Raw genomic sequence first — 20,288 nt, 5'->3', positions numbered from 1 at the left:
TTTCGTCGTCAAAATCACGTGACTTTGACCAGGATTTCCTGTCCAAAGCCGCATCCGCAACCGTTTTGATGAGTGCCATTCAACCGCCAGCGAAAAAGGGAGTGAAAAAAAGAAACTATAAATAGTTTTAATCAATATCTGCACTACATGAGTCGAGAAACTGAGGAGGGAAAGGTACACGTTTTAACGGGACATGACTTTCCCCTGAGGAAATTTAATTGATCTGCAGGCCACGTGACGTCATGTCACGTGATGTAAACAATTCAGTTTCCCCGCTAAATTCAGTGGCAAATGCATGGACGGAAGGGCACAATTTTTCGATTGGGGTGTGGGGTTAAGAAGCATTTCACGCTTCGATAATTCTGATGCGCGTTCTTTGGCGTACGTGTCACTGTTGAGAAAAAGAGTTATAATAATCACTGACGGGATAAGAACGGCCGGCAGGGCACCTCTTTCGTTCGTTGCCTTCCGTCGTGCTTCGGCTGCGCCTGCGTGCACGCGCAGCCGGAGCACGCGCACGACACGCCGAACAGCTACCGAAGGCAGGAAGCTCCCGCTGGAGGAGAGACAACTCTGAAAATTCTCATGTTTGTGATTGACATGCAAGTCGCTCCTTCGCAGCGTGTGATGACGAGGGTCTTTCGAGCTGCATAAACTACACGCCAGCTAAGTGATTCGACTCTCCCCTTCGCTGCACTACACACTGTGCGACATTGTTAGCGCGAACACGACTCTTTTCACAAATGTTACCACGAAAGGGCAGGCATCGAAATTTGCCACTTAGTTTAGTACCCCAACTCAACACTTTCCATCACTATAATAGCTTTAATGACAGTTCTTCAATACTGAAAGAGAGAGAGAGAGAGAAAACCGGCGACTCCTCGCGCGGGTACACCCGTCACCTCCGCGGTACGCCGTAAAAAAAAAAAAAAAAAAAAATTAGAAAGAAAAAATTTACGAGCGTTTTGTTTAATTTGTTCTAACGCTTTTCGCACTGCTAAGGGAGCGGTGTGAACAATCCGTATTTACGTCGGATGAACGCTGGTATCGAAGCGAACCACCGGCGAACCTTTTGGCACTCTCTATAGTTTCTTGTGACCGTGACTGTAACATCCGCTCATTTTTCATTTCAGCGAGACAACTCTTGCGGCTTCACGACAAATGCAACTCATTTTCTTTCTTCCTTTCCCCCTTTTAGTGTCACCGAATCTCGTCTTACAAGTTGTCCCTCTTCCGGTCACACGGATTCAGCATCGCGTCGTCAACTCGCAAAGCAAAGCAGCCCGACACAAAAGCTCTGTTCCACCTTACGATGAGCCGAGCCGACTATACACGAGCCGATCGGAGCCAATCCAATGAAAGTGGCTGTCACGTGACCTTTGGGAGAGGCGCAGCGTTGCGCGGGACACGTATTCACGTGACATGCTCACTGCGCTGGATTGGCTAGCGCGGTTCATCGTGAGCTGAAAAAGGAGCCTACAACGCTCAGCTAAATTCTCCTAGAGTGAAATATATTATCGCGAAACCCGATACAGGCAGCGTGGGGCGCTTGACGGGTGGGGCCGTCGTCTACCGCATACAGAACTGTCCCTTTGGTTTTTTTGAAGCCGCGAGATGGGGCCCGTGTATGTGCGTGCACGTGTGTGGAAGGGGTGACGCATAAAGGTTACATTACAACGACACAAAAGCAGAATGAGAAGCCGAGGGAGAGTCGAGATGGGGATCTGAGGCACGGCCGCGTGGACTGTGAGAAGAAAAAACGCCGGGTATCGACGTCGGCCATCTCGGACCAGTTCCAACTCATTTCAGACAGGCAGGCCGCGCGTCGCGCTCCGCTGCTTTTCCGAGTCTACTTAGGACGCCCAGGAATAAGAGAGAAAAAAAAAAAAAAAAAGAGAGAGAGAGAGGAGGGAGAGAGAAAGAAACGAGTGGGGAAAACTGAACAAGATTTCGTTCTTCCCGTGCACGCATCCCATTCTATCCAAACAACTCTAAATATAGACAAAAGAAAGGAGAATAAATGAAACAAAAAAGAGAGGGATAGGTTAAAAGAAATACATCAAAAGCGGGCCGGAACTTGATAGAAAGGGAGCTTTGTTCGGCTCATCAGCAGTCCGGTATCTTTGTGCCTCACGCGGCCGTTGGATGTTCAACAGGCCCGATCCGAGCACGACAGGAACACATCAATATTCCGTACGGCCGAAGGCGTCTATGCCCGTAATGGTGTTCGGGCACGCAGGAAACGTGAACTGCGGTTGGTCTCCGACTCCGGACTGCACGCGTGCTTGGCCTGCACGGGTTCCCGCCGTGAAAGCAAACCGTCGGCCCTGGTCACCGATACGGCACAGATCGGCACTACAAAAAAGCTGTTCGCAAATGCTGTCCGTCAATGGACGAATCGTGACTAAATACAAACTGTTTATTAATTAACGTTAAAACCATTGTGTGGTCCTGACAACTATCTTTTGCAGACCGCACGAACTAGTTCTCGAGAAGCATGCTTGAGGACACTGAAAGAAACAATAACGCAAAGACGGGCAAGACAACGGATCTTTGTCGTGTTTTTTGCTGTCCTGTTGCAAAATTAAAGCTTTTACTAAATGGGCAATTTAAGAAAGCCAAAGATTGCAACAGTAACAAATTCGCAATGAGACACACACACACACATGCGCGCGCACACAAACACACACAAAAAAAGAAGCGACTCAGCGCGTCAATTTGTCCAAGGTTTCAAGTTTCCATACATAAAAAAGGAGAAAAAAAAAAAAAAAAAAAAACGAATGAGCGCATCAAGTCGTCCAAGGTTTCAAACTTTTAAAGGGTTATTCCACAGATTTTTTGAGCTACCTCAACTAACTATATTTTCTGACTCCCTGGCCTTTACCCTTTCCGGTATGCTATTTAGTATCGCGAAATTCATAATAGTTATTGTGAAATCGCAAAACGAAAATGATGCAAAAACCAACATTCACATATACCCGCACTTTTCAGTGCCGTTACGTTAGTGGTGGGCAGGCTTGCCAGTCGAGCAAGCAGTCTAAAAAATAGAATATGTCAATCATTTGTTTCGTCCTGATGCGCAGGTACTGCAGCGAGCTTCCAAAGCATTCATTTGACACCACGAAACTGGTTCGAATCAGTTGGAAACAAATTCTACAGTCCAAAGAGTGAACTTCTGCCTTCCACTGACGTCACTTTTTCGTTGTTGCCAGTAGGGACTTCCAGTTTGAAAAACACGGTGAAGACCAAAATTGTAAATTCAATAACTTCGTGAAAAAAAAATTAACCTAATATTTGGGATACAATTTCAGGGATGTTGCTTGGCGAGTTTAGCAAAATTTCAAGCAAATCGGGGATCATGAAGAAATCGCCAAAGTACCCCTTTAAGTCCCCATGATGCTGACACCGTCACCTGTACACTCGCCGTCCTCTCTTTACTTGGGACAAGGAATAAAACGAGCCCCAACCCGCGCTTCTGAATCCCGAGGCGGCACCGAAAAACCCGAAGAACCCATTAAACGCTGCCGGCATCCGAGGCTCGGCTGACCGAGACGGACGCGACGCTGACAGCAACGGCCCTTCGTCGGGAGCAAGCATCGTCGCTCCCTAGTTTCCGACCGTCCGCGGATCATCGGTTCAGCTTCGCCAAGAAAACAACAACGACGATCTCAAAACAAACAACTACCAGGCATGCTCGAGCCGGCAGGCATCACGCCGACGCTCCGTCGCGTTCCGCTGACGCGGATAAACAAGGCGACGCGGCAACGGGTTCCCCCCGTTTTGACGCCGCCCCCCCCCCCCCCCCCCCCCCCCCCCCCCCCCGAGTCAGGACAACGTCAGGCAGGGCGCGTTCAGCTGGAGAAGAAAACGCTCTGGACTGGAAAACGACAGGTTTTTCTCGGGTTGTGACGGCCAGCAGCAAGCTAGAGACGCGGTTCCGCTCTGGCAGGCTCGGCTGGACGGCTTCGGTGCACCCGTCGGGCTTGCGGCCGCGATCGAGGACGGTTGATTTGGACGGTGTGGGCATGCTCGACTGGCCGGCCAAGAAGTCTTGTTCAGGGAACAGCGATGATACGGCTAGAGGGCGGAGAGGTAAAGATCGTTGACCAAGATCGTCCCTCCAAGTGCGCGTTTCTTTCTTTTTGTTGTTGTTGTTGTTGTTGTTGTTGTTGTTGTTGTTGTTGTTGTTGTTGTGTGGTTGGTTGGTTGTTTGTTGGACGGGTCTAGATTTTGAACCCTTGACAGCATCTGGTTAGCTACATCAGGAATAACATGGGCATCACTAGAGAGACACTTTCAAGTCCATGGTATGCATTGTAGTATATCGTTCTTATGACTCGGATAACGACACCCGGTACGCGTTTCCCCCTCCGCTAAGCCCTCCGCAACGAAGAGCCCCTAATGCGCCTGCGGGCCCATGGCCTTGACAGTGGAGTTACGGGTATCGTATACCCTTGACCGAATGTATACCCTTGTATACCCTTGACCGAAGACGTCTTTGTGGGTGGGGTTACAAGGAGGAGCACCTCCCTTCGGTCCCCAACGATTATTTGATGCATCTTTGCCAGTTGGCGAGACCAAGGACTTCTTTCCCTCGTTTCCTAAAGCTAGCCTCCTCTCCGCTTATTAAATTCCCCAAGAAGAAAGTTCAGGATTCCGGATCTCTCACCCTCCGTCCATGTACAGTGTTCTCCGGTTCTGTATTTCCTTCGTCCCAAACTCCTGCAGTGTCTTCTACGGTCGTCAAGGATCCCTCCCTGTACTGACAGTGAAGTGAAATCATCCGTCATCATCGAAGTTCAAGGTCGGTGGTTGAGTGGTCCAGAGAAAAACGCAAAGCTTATCTCACCGTCAATTGAAGGACAAACGCAATATAATCACGCCGACTCACCAAGAAAGAAAAAAACGACGTGTGGTTTTGGGCGTTGTGGTCCCTTTAAGCGGAGTCCACTTCCAATTGTTTCCGCGGTCGAACGGGGGAGCGTGAGGTGCCACGATAAACGATTCGGAGTAACTTTCCGACGCGAGCGTGACTCGAGTGAAGCGATCACGGGCGCCGTCGATGCCGAGACCCTGGTCACGTACAAGCTTCCGTATCGGAACTATAGATGGCTCCGGCGCCGAAAGGATCCCACTTCTCTGTGGACGGCAACCCATTCCAAACGAGGCTCACACTCCGAAAGATGAAAACGAACCGTGCTGGTCGTAAAGTTCGTCTTCGAAATCTCAATGTCCGGTAAACTCCGTGGCCCATTGAAAAGAGAACTTCGAGGGTGCTGCGAAAGAACCTGACCTGTTGCACCCGCCATAGCAACAGCCCGGAACCTATAAAGGCTCGTTTACACAGTTGCGTCGACTGCGTTGTGCTGCGTTGCGACGTGGTGCACAGCGCCTCCCCATTGGCTCGTCAAAAGGGTCGCCATAGCAACAGCTGGTTGCAGTCGCACTCGAACGCAACTGTAGGAACAAGCTTTAAGGTGTTTTCACTGACGTAATTTCGTCCACCGTTTCGTTGTTACGAGCTGTGTGGCGCGCGCGCCAAGGGCGAGCATTCCAACGATTCAAATGACACCTCACATCCACCACCTCACCAAGCAGGCATCTTCTCAAGAGCTAGGTTACGATGTAATCCTTCAAATCAATAAATGTGTTAAAAAGAAAATGGCGGATCGACGTCGTGTGAAAACTCTGTAATAGACCATTCCAATTCCCTGGTGCACGCATTCTGATTCCTGAGCATGCGCAATCGTTCTTTCCTCCTTCGAAAGACCAGACGCTGCGAATGCGTCCACAGCCCCAGTGAGGCACGACATTTCTCGCTTGGATGGTAAACGCCGGAAAGGTGAAAACGATCCATCTCACCCGAAATTAGAGGTCGAAATATCAAAATTCTGGAACCACTTCTTTTTTTTTTTTTTTCTTTTTTTTTTTTTTTAAGAACAAGTCACGTCGTATTTCGGTTTCGAGCCGATTCTGAAGAAATATCGGATCGGTGCAGTTAAAGTGCATAGCAAAAAAAAAACAAAAAAAAAATCGCCGCATTACGGCTTTATTTGTATACAATAAAAACAAAAGGCGTTACTGGTGGATAGATGGATTGATGGGTGGATAAATACGGCTGAACCCTTTTAATCACGCGGCGGTTTGTGTCATATTGCCAAAGCTTCCAAGTCCAACAATCAACTAATCTCCCATTAAATTCTGATTTAATGGAGAAGGGCAAATAATTGCATATAGCCGCTAAGCACAAGCATTCATCTACCATCTCCACAACCGAGATTTACAAACCGTGTGACAATCCGTCTCCCCTATCTTATAAACTCGGACCGTTGCTGAATTACCGCAAAGTGGCGTAAGCCATATCCCAAAGCTTCAGTGCTGTAGGCATATTACTCATTTTAGCGAACACAAAAGAAAAGAAAAGCAGTCTGGACACTCACGTACAATCTCCACTTAGAAAGGGACCATAAAAGCCAACATTGAAGCACCTCATAAATCTCGGCACGAGGCGACACCCAGCACCTCGCAACATTGTTTCAGGGTCCTCCCTCCCGCGTCTCGCGATGCACCGCCGAAATTAGACCGCGGAAAACTGCCCGCGTCGTAACTCGTCGGCGAAAGCACGGCGGTCGGCGGCGGGAGGCCCGGAGACCGACGGGACGCACCATAACGTCGGGCGTGAATCAGCGGCCGGCGCCAACGGCTGCAGCCGACCCATCGATTAGGACCCGGGGCCACCTCGAAAAGGCCGGGGGTGTCGTCGGCAGGCGTGCACGGGGGGCGACCGTTTGTCCAGACAAGGGATGTCGCGAATCTTTTGTCGAGCCTCGAGGTTCGACCGGCTCGGCGAACTTTCGACCTTTTAGCGAAATTCGATAAAAGTTTAAGTTATGGGACTTAGTGCAGAGCCACCCCCAGCACTAACGCTGTCCATACAACCGGTTGTGGCGACCTTCCCTCCTTGCACTGTGAAGGTTATGAATGATGACGCAGTGCTATTAATTTCGAACCGGTATCCGCACACCGCTACTTGGGGTTCGTAGGGCTGTGCGAATAATGGTTCGAACCGAATAGGGCTGCGTCATTCATTCGCAGTGTTAGGGAGACCTACGGCCTACCGGCTCTCTTTGCAGTGTGTGTTGAAGAGGGATCACGGTCCGCCAGGTTCGCCGCTCTGCAGAGAGCAAGTCGTCTGCTTTTTGTGCAGGGGTTGTGGTGACATCAGATTGACGCCGAGCTCCGATTGGCTTTGATTGAAAGGATGGAGGGTAAACCTCGATGCTAGATGCCTTGAGGTCTACCCACTATTTTGTCAAGCAGCCAATGAGAGCTTGGCGCTCTGGCATCATCGCATCCCCTGTGCAACAAGCAGACGAACTTGCGCTCCGCGTTCGATTCGAACCACTTTTCGTTGCACATATGGATGGATGCTAACGGATGTGTACCCTTTATAATGGGCGGTAACTTGCGCCACCTAGCACTCCCTTCCTCCACCCTGATTTAAAAAAAATATATAATAAAGCAACGTGCCCACCAAATGTTGCCCCTTTCCTCCGCATTCCAAAACAACAGTCGAACTTCAACCAAACTTTTTTTCAAAATTCGAGTTAAAAGGTTGAAAAAAAAAAAGTCGAACCTGGTCGACTTCGAAACCTTGGCAGTTTCGCGACATCCCCTGGTGCATTGTATTCCGTTTCACCTTACGATGGAGCGCAGAAAACGCGACAGACCTTCGATTGGACGCAGCAGCGCGCGAGACGCCTTGTCACGTGATACATTCGACGGCCCTGGATGGGCCCGGATGGCCGGTATGCCGTCCGCTGCGGTCCATCGTATAAGGCGAAGCGTAGCATGCCATGCAGTCGCCAAAAGCGGGGGAAGCAGCACGCAATTACGCCGAAGCACGCACGAACATTTTTGTTTCTATCAAATTATCAATCTTTTCTTTTTTTTCTTTACTGCCCCGTGTCGCGCGCGGTGTTCTCGATAGACAAAGCACCGCTGCAGGGCTACGGACGGGCAGATGGCTCTGTACCCCAGTGTAAGCCGACAGATTGCCGGAAGAGGCAGGCTGCTACACGGACACGGTCTGCTAACAGCGCCCGCCTCCCCCCTTTTATAGCTACGCACGTGAACCGAGGTAGAGGAGAGATGCACGCGAGAGCTAATTTCGCATGTTTTGATATTGTCCGATCAAATCAACGGCAGCCGCACGTGCTGCCTCTGAATCATGCGTATACAGTCCAAAGAACTGGCATTCCCACGGCGATTTTTTTTTTTATTGAATGTTTTTATTGAAAGAGTGCTATCGTTTTAGCGATTGGTCGATACTCGGGTTCGGCGTAACTTGCCAAACGGCGAAAGCTACGGCCCAGGCGAGTGCGGGGCTCACCGAGGGTGTGCTTGTGCCGTGGAGCCTTCGTCGATTCTGTTTCTGTATGCGCTAACGGAATTAACCTTCCGTAGGCGGATCAGTCCCAAGCGAACTTCATTCACCATAACTTTGGCGAGTGCTGGAAGCTACGGGCCACCAAATCAACGCGCCGAAGTTGGGACACGCGACAACGTACCGTGGGAGTGTACTCCTCCACCGGTGAACCGTCACGTGGTTCGCTCCGTCGCTGTAATTGGCTCAGGTTGGCCGTAGCGTTAGCGACAGCGACGGGGACACGGTACGAAGAGCACTGTTCCCGGAAGGGCTCTTCGCTGCGCGGCGGATAGAGGGAGATGCCGAGTTCTTTTTATCTGCTCTATGCTTCACTTGTGCGAGGATCCATTTCCCCATTGCGCGACACGCTTTTTGTATTATACCGTCCTTCCTGTCGATGACCATCGCCATAGTTCAGGCTTCCGCTGCGCTTTGCCCTTCGGGCGACCAATTCGTTACCCAGATCGTTTATTTATTATTATTTTTAGGAACCGATCCCATTTGCGAGGAAGTATACTGCCTGCGGTGGAATTATGATATATTGAGTGGCCGGGCGCGAGAACCAGTTATGTAAAAACTAATATAGCTTGCGCTTAAATAGATAAAAAATATATATATAAAAAAAGAAAAATGTTTTTTGTTTTTTTTTTTTACATTTTTGCAGCCCAAGGGGACAGCCGAACCACTGTCAACAATAAAACGGTTTCGGGTGAATCACGAAGCGCAGAATACAACTAAATATAGAAAAGAAAAAAACAACCACAAATTTTTCGAGGAACAATGGGCAAGAGAAACGACATGTTCGTTGCTCCTGTGCACTCTGAATTTTTTTCGATCTATGCTCGCATTCTGAGCTTTGTTGTCCGCTGGGATCCTTCTGTTATTCGGTGTGATTGCACTGTCCCCGTGCTGTGCAAAAAAAAAAAAAAAAAAAACTCACGAACGAACTTTTTTTTGTATGTATGTATTGCGAGAAAGTAAATTTCTCCAAGAAGCGTGTTATGAAAAACAAATGTATAAACTGAGAATAATATGAGCTTTAGGCGTCGCGTAAACAAACCTAAAGTTTGTTTACAGAGAACAAACCTAAAGTTTGTTTACAGAGGGTGTCAAGCGCTCGTATAATCACACTAAAAATGAGGCGAGCCGTACGTGTTCTTGGGTCTCTCAGTTGTCCTTTCGACGACGCGTGACCAGATTCGACTAGTGTTTCGCTATCTTATCTCACGCTGTGCACAGACAAGCCCGCATGTTTCCACACCGGGTGTGCGCACTGCGCGAGCCCAGAAACCCCCTTTCGCCCGAGAGAAAGCGTCTGCGCATGCGCGGTAACGACAGTGGCGCCACCGCAGAGGCCTGCCGTCAGAGGGTTGAGTTGGTGTAGAATCGCCGACACCGTTAAGAAAAAAAAGAAGAAAAAAAAAAAGCGCTAGGCAAGGCGAATTTTGCGCATCTCATTATCGTTCGGCAGCCGATGAGATTGCGTCATTTGCCGATAAGGACGTCTAAGAACCAATCAGGAAAAAGCAAGGGGTGTGAACATCGCACCCTCCGTTTCATGAAATGTATTTTGGGCTGGGATAAATGATTTCAGACTGGGACTGTACGATACGCGTATCGGAATATTTATTACCTCCTCTTGTCCGAAAGCTCTCCGCCTTTTCACTGCGACGCTTCCGCGGCACCCAAGCGCGTGAGCCAAACCATAGCCTGGCAGATCTCCACTAGAAGCGGCCGCCGATATGGAAAAGTGGAGCAGCAGACAACGGATGAGAGGAGAGCCACGTGACTGGTGCCCCGCTGTGGCGAGACGCCGAAACACACTTCTACCGAGCGAATAAGTGTGTTTCGGGTCCTCGCCGCTGCAAAACCTGTGCGCTGACGTCCAGGTTCCCCGAGGAATGACTACTTGATACTTTGTGTTACCAGATTCTCGCGCTCCAAATCTGCGACCGGGCACTTTATGGCTCCGTCGTCGAACTGCCAGACTTTGTGAGTAGAGAGGAGGCTAAGGCCGCACCCAGCTCACTCGGATACGAGCACTGCGTCACGCTTCGCCAACAGTCAAGTTGTCAACTAATATTTGAATTCGCGTTCCTCCACAGTAAATCTGGTAACGAGTATTGTTACTGATACGCAGGTTGTTACTCATCAACATCCGTAGAAATCTCAAACTTTGTTTTGACTTCCTTCCGGAAGCGCTGCCATTGATAGAGGTCTCATGAGTTACCATGCCCCGGAACTTCGAAAAACAGCGGTATCTAGGTTAAAAAAAAAAAAAAAAAAAACGGTTACGCCTGATTTTAGACTGTTGCTCATCCCGGGCACCGAGAAGCGTCGAAGCGGTAAATATCTACTTTTTTCTTTAATTTTTTTATTAGAAATGTTAAGGAATTTTGAGATGTTACGCATTACTATACGTGCCGAGAAACATCCAAACCGTTAAATTTGCTTTTCTGTTTTTCTTTTTTTCTTGCCGTGCCGTGACGGCATTTATCATCACTTGCGAATGGCAAGTCCCATTGTGTTCTTAGAAAGGCAGGGTGGAAGCTTGGAGTCATCGGATTCGGTGGTGCCCAAGCATCTCACGACCACGTGATTCCTCATTTCCTTTTTGAGCTGAGGAGGAAGAAGTCGAAAACTAATTCCAGCGACTGTAAACCTAAAGCGCCTACTTTCCCTCAGAGCACTTGAGATAGTCGATCTCTGAAATTTACGGAGAGAGCTCGACGAATCTGTGACACGGTGAAACGTGATGCTCAGTGCCACAGCGCATGCGCTGTTTTATTAGGTCTCAAGATATTTTCAGACTCGTACATTTCGCCGAGCTCTGTCCGTAAATTGCTGCGATCAGTTCTCCCAATGCGTTGCAGAAGTGTTCAGATGGTAGATGGCATCACGTTCTCATCTGGTGGTCACTGCAGGCGACCTAAAACTCGCTCCAAAATTTTGTAATAAAGAGGGTATACACTTTTTTATACAATCCTGGTATACCAATTGCGTGATCTTTTCCGCGAAAAGAGGCGCGCGTTTTACGAAGCCATACGGAGCAGAGCTCAGAAAATAGAAGAAAGTCAGACGGACGTTGAATACTACGAACGGCAATTTTACGACTGCCCCGTTATCTCGCACACGCTGGCCGAATGAGATGCTTCGCTTATTATTCGCCGCATATACTCGGAGACCGCGCTTCCCGGAAACGCGGCTCGTTCTTGGATGCGCAGAAGCGCTTCGCGCAGCTTGCCCGTTCCCAGTGACTAAACCGCGGCGACGTATTCATAACGCAGTCGGTGCACGTCCGTACGCGTTAAAGACATAAGCTCTAATTTATGGCGTTTCCTCTCGAGAAATTGCGGGCAGTTGAAAGCCAACGTCTGTGCGCGCTCCGTTTAATTTATGCTGACCTTAAGAGAAAACGTTTTTTGTACGTTTTTTTTTTTTTTTTTTCGAAGACAGGTTTTATTTAGATTTCCTAAACAACCACACACTTTTCGCGGACAGCTTGGCGGCTCAAGCTACGAGTCGTCCGTCCCAGTTGCGCCCCTTTCAAAGATCACGTGACTTGGGTCCGCGTGGACTTCGCCGGAATGCCATCCGCGTGACACGTTTGTACAGGCAGGCCTTGCGAAATTCGAATTACAAACGTACATATCTCACATTGGTAACGCGAACGTGCTTTCGCGAAAAGTTTTATGTCTATTTTCTTTTCAGAGCACAAGTCAGATATGCTAAATATTAAAAAAAAAAACAAAAAAAAAAGTATAGCAAAAAACGGCTGCTGTGCATTTTCAATGGGTCGTCTGAACACTGGTTTGTAAGCTTGCCCGAAGCTGGTCATTGTCCATATATATCGTTATAAGTATTAGTTACTGCGATTATCTCGTTCATCGCCAACCTCTGAGATTGCTTTTTAGCGTTTTTGCGTTCAGTATAAGCCACCCCAGAGCGAGCTCATAAACCGGTGTGCAGAGGACAAACAGATAGGAAATACACAGCCTCCAATTTTGCTTTATTTTTTAACACTTCACTAACTCAAAATAAAACTCTATAAAAAAAAAAAAACCGAAAGTGACAAAACTTTTTACGAAACTACGTTCGCGGGCCCAATTTCGGGTATGTACGTTAGGAATACAAATTTTGTAAGGCGTGCCACATGTGTTGGTCCTTACGGCCGCAGCCATAATATTGAAATACGTATTTCATAAACTATATTTTGTTATTTATATGGCGATGATGTACCCAATCCTGATTTTATGCAGTGCGGTTAATTCCTTAGTTGAAAAGAAAAAAGTACGATTCAGCTTTTAATACTGCGATGCAAAGTTATACCAATCACGGGTGTTTTAACAGGTTTCGTGACAACCTCTCGATTCAGAAAAAAAAAAAAAAAATATATATATATATATATATATATATATATATATATATATATATATATATATATATATATATGTGACTGACGTAAACAAATGGACGTTGAATCGTATAAACACGACGTTTTGTATGTTAATGAAGATTTTCTTTTACTGTTGCGTCGAAATTAAATCACGCAATTTCTTATTCGTGGTGCCTGAAAATAGAAGTCGATTGTACGAACGAAAAAAAAAAAAAAACTATATAGTTACCCGTTTCCTGGCGGGAACATTGTCTATTGCCAAAACAAGGAGGAAAATATATTTTCAATTTAGCGGTTCAAACTTGTTCGAACCGGTTTGAACCGTTATTTTTGCTCCCCGGAACTGGATCGGAACTGAACCGATAGCCGTGAACCCGAACCCAACCGAACCGATGAAAAATTTTGGCTCGACACTCTGACGGCTTTAGGCCTCCAGTCGAAGGAGTAGCGAAAATGAGTATCGAAACTCGTGGGAGTCTCGCTTTCACTCTCGTTCGCTGAAAAATAGGACCAGTCACAATTGCGCCTGTCACTCTCAACCTGTAATGACGTCACATTGTTGCACCACTGAATACCGTGAGAGACGTCGATGCTGCGCAAGCGCGATAGCGCTATTTTTATAGGGGGCATAACGTAAATATCGGACGGGCGCCTCAAAGAAACCAGATGTTGCTCGTGTGTCAGTTATTGTCGCTGACAGGATGATCACGATAGGAAGCTGTTCTCATCCTGTACGAGAACGGCGAGGAGGTAAACGATATGTTCGCTTTTCCGCGAAGCTCACGCTAACGACCACATGTGACCGCTCTGTGTGCGAGTATCGAGGCATGCTTCGAATTTGGAAGTGGCAGCCCGTGAAAAACATACCAACCAAAAAGAAAAAAAGCCGAAAGAAAACTTTCGACCTTCCAAGATGTCCCGAACTTTTCCATCTCTGTGCGTCTCTGGCACCTGCAATGACCACTCTTTCCCTTTGTCTCTCTCTCTCTCTCTCTTACCAGTTACGGGACCGTCCTCTCCGAGTGTACCGCTCTCCCTGCGGGCTTTCTGTGGGCGAACCACCCCAGCGAGCGCTGGAAACGCGGACCACACAGCGACAGCACGATGAGAAGCACACTTTACCCGAACGCCGCCTCTTTTGAGCCGACTCGGATTTCCAGAAGCGCGATCCTCCCCCCAGGAACGAGGGAGGCCTCCGCATCGTTTTTCTAACGCGGCCTGTCTGACACATGGGATGTGCGTTGTTCTTGTTCCCACCCAGAGCGCTACATCGGACACGACGGCTGGACTCTCACTGTGCACCGGACGGAGCCGACCTGTTGCACAGAACCCGAAACCGCACGAACATGGTACGCCGACAAATGGATTCCCAAGAGAAAAGCTCTGCTGTACGTAGACAGAGGACGAAAACGCCGCCCGCTACGATGTGGCACAACGGAAGCTAGACTGTATTCCATTTCACCTTACGATGTACCGCAACGAACGTTAGGAGCCAATCAGCGTTGTGAGCCTATCACGCGACTATATGCGACTCGCATGTCCCTGCGCTCCTCTCTGAAGAAACAGGTGACATTCACACGGCATTGGGTTGGCTTCGGTGGGCGGTAGCGTCCGCTGTGAACCATCCTTAAAGGCCGGCCCGCAAGCAGAGAGAAGGAACCCGACCCTCACTTTCCTTCTCGCCACTGTGAAAGGAGGAAATCGCCTCTCGTTTCCTCCTCGCCATTTTCCGACTTTTCTTGTCTTTTTTTGCCAGCTGCCTGTTTTTTTTTTTGTTTTTTTTTGACAAGTTTGGGGTGGAGGAAATGAAAGCTTCGAGGATTTGAAAGGATTATCCAGAAGCCAGCCGGCACACCGCACACCTGCGACAAGGAGCTGAACCAACCGAGTAGCTGTTTTGAGCGAGCTTGGCACTTGCTCTTCCCAACGAGTTGCATTGGCTCTTTTTTAGCATTGGTTTGGAGGATGATTCTTGCTGGTTATGAGAGCACAAATACCTCGTTCTGCTCAAAGAAGTAGTCATTAAAGTACCAATTTTGATATAAATATCTGATCTGGCATATTTCGTTTATTTCGTTGTCGGATTCATGGCGACAACGGGAAGTACGAGCGGCGTTTTCTGTGTATCAGGGATGGCGCTCCATAGACCAGTGGTTCTGAATCATTATGGTTCGTAAACCTCCAGAGGTGACGGAGGACCCCATAAGTAGTGGGTCTAGCACTTTTCGGCGTGGAGCGTTTTGCTGTAGGGCATTTCGGTGCGGACGTTTTGGTGCACAGACGTTTCAGTGTACGGACTTTTTACTGCAAAGACTTTTTGGTGTGGGACTTTTCGGTGCGCGGATATTTCGGTGCACGGACATTTTGATACATGGACATTCGACGCTATGGTTTGCTCGCCGGTATCTCTTTTCCAACGTACGCAGACACGCTTCACATCTTGTTTGCGCGTTGAGTTGATACAGATAGTCTCCTCTATAAGGTTTTGGCTTTATTATTAGTCATACGTGTAGGAAAGGACCCAAACAGCAAGACGTTTGAGGCTGTTTGTGTATTCAGAACAATTTTGAATATCTTCAAATGCGCCGCCTCCGCGTTATCGCACACCTTCGATTGTTAATAATAAATTGTGATGACCTCGCACGACAAAAAATGTAATTATCACTTGTAACTCATTAGGGAATAAAGGAGGCGTGTGCGAGTACAAGATAAGTGTAATAAAGTCAAATATCGATTTGAATCAAGTAAAACAAGTCGAATTTGGTGAATGTTAAATCTATTTTATTTGGTATCAAATGTTTGTTCATTCTCGTACGAAAAAAAACAAAAAAAAAAAACAGTGACCACAGATCATACACAGCGTATGATCTGTGGTCAGTGTCTCCTTCCATGCCGTAATGATGTCGCCGGACGTAAAGAACTGCCGTACAATCCTGCTTATTCAGGGCGATTTTCTTTTTTTTAACGACTAGACATTTTTCTACAAAATACGTCAGAGTTACGCAATTTCGGTTTGTGTCTTATCTGTAGTCATCAAAAACACAAAATCATTCATTTTTAAAGAGATGTAGTGCACGTGAAGTGGTTCACGGCGTCCTAAAAAGCCTAATTTGGACGCGAATCGTGTTACCGCAATCTTTTCGGCCGCCGCACTCCTCGCCCCTTCTACAGTGGCGTTGTCACAGCGATGCGCATGATTTGTCGTTTTGGCTTCATGGCGTTAGGCTGTGCCACGCGGAGATGGAGCCCACATAAAATCATAACTATATTTTCGCGCCCAAATTAGGAGGACGCCCTATCAAGACGCCGTATAATAGTGTACGCGCGTTACATCTTTTTAAGAATGGACGGTTTGGTGGCTCGCGATTACGGCCAACAACTTTCTAAATACACGATGTCGTTTTTCTTTTCTAACTAAAAGGTTAATTAGCGAATTTTAGGCAATCGGTCGGTTTTAGTTGCGTTCTTTCTTGAACCTAATCCTCGCCTGGCCGTATAGCTCACCTACACAGATCGCAATGGCGCTAATTTTCACTGGACAATTTGGTGGCTTTCGATTATGCTCAACAACTTTATGAATCAACTATCCCGTTTTCTTTTATATTCAAAAAGTTAATTAACAAATGTTAGGTAACCAGTCGGTTTTTGTTGCGCTCTTTCTTGAACCCAACCTTCACCTGGCCGTGTAGCTCACATCCACAAAACGTTAATTTGCACGTTTTTTTCTAATATCTTGCAGGTGAAGAAAAAAAAAAAAGAAAACCAACGCTGTATATAAAACAGAGGGCAGTTCTTTTCTGATATAAATAAAGCGTGAAGCACGTGCGTTGCATGCATCTCTCTTTTTTTTCCCGGCCTCTAAAAACAAATTTCGGGACATTCGAAATTGAGTTTATGATGGGGCGGGCGCTTTATCACAAGGTATTTTGTCATGTTTCATAAGCTTTGTTACAGGTCAGAAGGAAGCCACGCCAGCCGTATCACGTTGCAAACAGCTAATTCGGGTGTTTCTCAAGGAGCTCTAGAACTTTCCAATTGAAATTTCGGTTCTTAATACATTTAAAAAAGTTTGGTACTTAGTCCTAAACATTTAATTTATGAGGCATAATTAAAAATACTGCAACTCTCGCAAGACGTCTGCCCAAAACATAAAGTTGGTTTCATTGGCGTAAAGTGGCTGCGCTCTAATTTCGCGTTACAGAGATTTGCAAGCGTCTTTCATTTTTATGCTTGGTTTTTAAAGATTCGTGAAAAGCATTCGCGAACTTATCTGTCAAGCCGCGTACGCGGACAGCGCGGCCTCCTCGGCAAGTTGTTCCCTCATCGAAGACGACAATGAATAAAAGGTACGATCAAAGTCTTAATTCCTGAAGAAAGCGCAAGTTTAAAATAATTCTAAGAGCGTCAGTTGATTTTATCTCTACTATATTCAAATTTCAACACTCGTCGCAGGCAGCATGAAAGGAAGCACTGCACTCTTGGCGCAAACCAGTGCCCAGTCAACGGTCCTACACTCAAACACGCATCACAACCCGACCTGTTTGAAAAATAAATAATTTCCAGTACCTTGGTACAAAAGGCGACTTTTCTACTGAGCGTGATATTTTGTGGACCCAAAAGTCTTGTAGCCGAGATCGGTAGTTCATAGCTTCAGGGAGACAAAGAATGACGGATGCATTATTTCCCGCGGAAGTACTGTTTTGACGTTGAACTCCACATAAAAGTGTATTTGCACCCATTGGGTGGCACGATACCGAACTTGCTTGATTACTTTTCTTTTAGAGACAACATAAACAGGCATAATCTACAGGTATTGCAGAATTTATTTTAATTCGCGTACAGCGCGAAAGACAAGTATGGACATAAAGACCACAATAGAGCCCTGCATTTTGTACTGCATTTATTTCTGTACTTGTGGACAGTTAGCCCACATGACTATATTAAAAAATTGCAAAATCGTTTAAACCTACCCCTTTTTATAGTTTTTTTTTTTTTTTTTTTTTTTTTATAGATGAATTGTGGCGAATCCCGTCTGGTGTTCGGGTAAAGATCTCGCACGTGTTCAAGGACACATTTCGGCATGATTTCCCGCTTGGTGATAACGTTGAGCTGGCCGCTGTTCCGCTTCTTTTCTAAGTAGGCCGGGCAACGCCAGACGCCTAAATTAGCCAAGCAGCCCCAAAACTTGCGGTAGTACACCTTCCGAACACCTGTTTTTTTTTTTTTTTTGGAGATGGTCGCTGGCCTTCGCCCACCCTGACAGAGCCCCGAACAATTATGATGCAAGGGCTGCAGAGGCTATCTGCGCATTCCATTTCTTAATCAGCGAACAAATCGGAACAGAAGAGAATGAAAACTTCGTAATACCTCCTGTCTTTTAATAAATGGCATAATATGCTACTATTGCTAGTTGCACTATTTTACGTGAAGAAAATTGTGATATTGCGGTTCAATCTCCGTGTTTCCCGTTCTCTTTGCTGATACGCAAGATATTGGTCGGCTGTCGAGTTTTCAGTTACATTTGTTGACAGAAGCTAAATGCACGTTTGGCCACGAAGAAATTTTTTTCAAAGGCTGAAGATTGATGAAATATACCATAAACCGTTTCACTTTTTATGGAAGTTTGTTTTTACTCTTCTTAGTAGCTTCAACGAGGCGGCCGTCACTCTAGAAAACACCAGTAGTGCGAACCTATATATTATGCCCCAGAAATGGTCAGACTGTGTCCCTCTGACTGCAATATCTTTGATTTGTAATTAGATTATTACTTTGTAAAAAAAAACAGAAAAACAAAAACACAATAGTCATACAATCACTCTTCAGTGTGCCGTTGTTAGAACGACCAATTTTCAACTCTCTGGGTAGAGCTCTAAGTTCAGATAAAAATACCCATCTTTTTTTCCTTCTGCTGTGATGTTCAGGTTCCGTTCACTCGAGATAAATATAAGCGTATGTGGCCGCACGCGGAAGTATCTGAATGTAAAAGAACTTGTGGTTGGGCTAGTTGGTGTTGACTATCTGAGTGTGTTTTTGAGCTGCAGAAAAAGAGTAGAAAAAAAAAAAGAAAAAAAAGGAGAAAAGCGGGCCAGCCCGAACCCTTCCGAGCTCATGTCCAGGCTGCCTAACTAATCCCTGATGTTTGGGATTGAAGCAGAGAACCTTGAAGGGATACAGAGATTTTGTCGGGGGGCCGGTAAGCCCATTAGCACTCGTGCGAGAAGGCCGTAAAAAAGCGAGGAGGAGAATGGAGGAGGAAAGGGGAGGAGGAAAAAAAGAAAAGAGGGGGAATTTCTGCCACGCTGAAGAAAATTTTGAGCGCCCGCCTTTAAGGTGAAATGAAACGAAGTATAGCTCACACAGCCCGAGTCACAGCCGCATATCAGACGTTGCATCTTGGTTCAATGACTCTCCCAATCACTTGGGCGTCTTTTGTATTTTCGTCAATAGTGATCAGCATCGTCACCATCGTTGTCGGTCTCTTCTGTCAATAAACGAAGCATGCATTTACCCCTTTCATCTAAGAATCGTCCGGCGGTTGAAGAATCCCATTCGCCACTCGGCGATAGTTATCGCGAACACGATGCATCGTCGCTTTTTCATATTTTACTCAGACGAGGCATAAAATTTTCCCGCTTAGATTGGTCTGCCCAAAATCATGTATTTCCACTTGATACTCGTTGTCCGTTCAGGAAATAAAAAAAAAAAAAAAAAAGCCCGGGGGGGGGGGGGGGGGGGGGGGGGGGGGGGGCTTTTCTTTTTTTTATTTCAGCAAATAAACAATGTACATTGTTTATTTGCTGCGCAAAGTATAATTCAAAATTGGATGTCAAAAAAAAAAAAAATCCGAAAGCCGAAAGTTATCAATAAAATCAACTACACCAACTTGACACACAAAAATTAACGAATTAATTTTTCGCAAGTAAAGTAGCTGTAGTTTGTTTTATAATTGTCAGAAGACGACACACACTGCACTCAAATAAAAAGCAAAATGAGGAATTTTTTTTCTTTTTTTTTTGTTAGGTAGATTATTATTATTAAGTCGAACGTACCAAACGTCGCTGAAAGTCGTGAATTGCCAAGAACTTCCAGGGCGTTACTCCGTCTCCAATGCGGGCTGGCGTTCTTTGACGGGGCTCCGCAGTCAACCTCGATCGTACTCTGCCAAAGCACCAATCCAAGAGAACAAGCTTGGAAACCTACGGTGCAGGCGCAGGTAACCAAAGAATTCCACCGGGAAATGTAACACTCACAACCCCGGTCGCATGAGGCCGCAGAGGCGAAGACTGGAACGCCAAGTGAACGTCACAACGGTCACAACCCAAGTACTCGCCTCCACCGTCCAACACGTGCGAGCTTCTCTCCTCAGCACCAGTGAGCTCCGGAAGGAGTGTTCCCCACCACGTGCGAGAAACGAATCCTCATCTTCCTCACGCACGCAAGCCGTCAGCGGGCGGCACCCCTTGA

General features: G+C 46.8%; 1 protein-coding gene across 6 annotated transcripts in view; it reads right to left on the bottom strand.

Moving 5' to 3' along the window:
- Positions 1-20,288, bottom strand: part of LOC8040950 (transmembrane protein 198) — a 132,152-nt gene that overhangs the window by 32,868 nt on the left and 78,996 nt on the right. The window contains exon 1 of one of the 6 annotated variants that reach the window (XM_029993626.4): positions 19,874-19,919. The exons of 4 other annotated variants lie outside the window; for them this stretch is intronic. The gene's annotated coding sequence lies outside the window, so the exon portion shown is untranslated. Of the gene's footprint in view, positions 1-6,440; positions 6,561-19,873; positions 19,920-20,288 lie in introns of those variants that run through there. One more of the 6 variants, XM_029993627.4, reaches the window with a different exon arrangement.

Source organism: Ixodes scapularis, unplaced genomic scaffold (assembly GCF_016920785.2).
Source record: "Ixodes scapularis isolate PalLabHiFi unplaced genomic scaffold, ASM1692078v2 PGA_scaffold5__190_contigs__length_132052651, whole genome shotgun sequence".
NCBI classification, from domain to species: domain Eukaryota; kingdom Metazoa; phylum Arthropoda; class Arachnida; order Ixodida; family Ixodidae; genus Ixodes; species Ixodes scapularis.
Note: the sequence above shows the minus strand (reverse complement) of the source record. Positions and strands in the feature narration are given on the sequence as shown.